Here is a 2,561-nt window from a genome sequence, read left to right on the forward strand (position 1 = left end):
GAGATACAAAGCACGGCTTGTAGCACAAGGATTCTCACAAAGACTAGGAATAGACTATGAGGAGACTTACTCCCCTGTGGTGGATGCAACAACATTGCGATATTTAATCAGTCTGGCCGTAAAAGAAAAACTTAATTTACGCCTAATGGATGTAGTAACTGCATACCTGTACGGTCCACTGGATAATGAAATTCATATGAGAGTTCCAGAGGGTATTGAGCTCAAAGATAAGAAAGGTTCTCGAGAACAGCATTGTATTAAGCTGAATAAAGCCTTATATGGTTTGAAACAATCAGGTCGAATGTGGTACAACAGATTATCAGAGTACCTAATGAAAGAGGGTTATAAGAACGATCCAATAAGTCCATGTATTTTTATAAAGAGATTCGACAGCAAGGGCTTCGTGGTTATGTCGGTTTATGTGGACGACCTGAATATAATAGGAACCCCTGGAGAGATTTCCCAAACAGTCGAATGTCTAAAGAAAGAATTCGAAATCAAAGACTTAGGGAAAACTAAGTTCTGTTTGGGACTGCAATTTGAGTATGTAGACAAAGGAATCCTTGTGCATCAAAAGATATATACATAAAAGATACTCAAGCAGTTTAATACGGACAAAGCTCATTCCTTGTCAAGTCCTATGGTTGTAAGGTCCTTGGACCTAGAGAAGGACCCATTCGGACCAAGGAAGCCGGACGAGGAGACACTCGGACCGGAAGTGCCTTACCTAAGTGCCATTGGAGCCTTAATATATTTGGCTAGTCATATTAGACCGGACATTAGTTTTGCCGTGAGTTTACTATCTAGATTCAGTTCATGTCCGACTATTAGGCACTGAAACGGAATAAAACATCTGTTCAGATATCTGCAAGGAACAAATGACCTCGGGTTGTTCTATATCAGCCGACCAGGAGAGAGCTTGGCCAGATATGCAGATGCTGGGTACTTATCTGACCCACACAATGCTAGATCTCAAACAAGATGTGTTTATACACAGTGGGGCTGCAGTATGTTGGCGGTCCACAAAACAATCCTTAGTGGCCACATCCTCTCATCATGCCGAGATCATAGCCATGTTTGAAGCAAGCCGAGAGCTTGTATGGTTGAGGAACATGACCGGCCATATCCTATAAGAGAGTGGTCAGGCCGTGGGAAAGGAAAAAGAAGAGCCAATGATCATCTATGAGGACAATGCAGCTTGTATAGCTCAGCTCAAAGATGGATACATTAAGGGAGATAGAACAAAGCACATATTGCCCAAATTCTTCTTCACCCACGACCTGCAGAAGGCTAAAGAAGTTCAAGTGGTTCAAGTTCGGTCCAGTGACAATTCAGCCGATCTTTTCACCAAGTCTCTGCCAACCTCAACGTTCAAGAAGCTGGTTCATCAGATAGGAATGCCCCAGCAGAAGGATCTTCAGTGATGCCTTCATCAGGGGGAGTGTCATGTGTTGTACTCTTTTTCCTGTCTACGGTTTCCATTTTTCCCACCTTGGGTTTTTGGTTTTCCTAGAGAGGTTTTAATGAGGCAACCTCGTCCATGATACAAACCCGTACGGCTGTTGTACTCTTTTTCCTGTCTACGGTTTCCATTTTTCCCACCTTGGGTTTTTGGTTTTCCTAGAGAGGTTTTAATGAGGCAACCTCGTCCATGATACAAACCCGTACGGCTATAGCATCCAAGGGGGAGTGTTATAAATCATGGAGTGGATTGCTATTAACCAAGACCGGAGAAGAAGGCTGTGGGAACCGAAATTTCGCACTGTCGATTTCCGTTTAAATAAGGAAACTAGGAAAACTCTAATTTCCCAAAGGTCCCGGATATCTGCTAATACCACACGCCAAGCAAATCAGAACACAATAATGACAACGAAGAAGTGTAAAAATCATAAGAAAAGAGCAAAGAGAAGTCTTATTCCGAATTTGCGTATGAGCGTTTACAACAAGGTATAAGCCTGGGCTCAAGAGCTGTCGGCGAGATTCTTAGTTCTAGCAACCCTAAGACTGCTAAACCTAATTGAATCGCAGCTCGAAATAACAAAAACGGAAAGTTGCCTAATTGCTCTAAGTGCTAAGTTTTCTCTCTTAAAAGTTCCTCCACATGCCTCTCGCCTAGGACCCCTTATATACTGGCTTCAAGGTCGATTTACGCCTTTTCTCTTCTGCCCTTAAGCCGCCATAGCATAAAAATGGAGATATTCTATTTTTATCGATCTTCGTAATTATCTTCAAAATTTCGTATTTATCCGCGGAAACTTGACATTTATCTTCTCTTGCGAACCAAGCATAAACCGACATGCGGTTTACGGGCTATTGGTCAAGAAATCGTAAGTTGGGCCTCGAGTCGTGTCTTAGGTCCCTTTGGCCCGTCTTTCGACTCGAAGCGTTTATTACAGCTTCTTTCGATAACAAACGAACTTTCCGCGGTTTTTACGGTAAAGTTTGATTGATAACTTAGAAATGGCGGGGAACGTGAGATGGGTTCGCTACGGTATTCGGGAGATAGCATCGAAGGGTAGACGAGAATGCATGGACTGATGTCGTATCCACATTTCGGAAAA

This window comes from Brassica oleracea, chromosome C4, assembly GCF_000695525.1.
Source record: "Brassica oleracea var. oleracea cultivar TO1000 chromosome C4, BOL, whole genome shotgun sequence".
NCBI lineage: Eukaryota > Viridiplantae > Streptophyta > Magnoliopsida > Brassicales > Brassicaceae > Brassica > Brassica oleracea.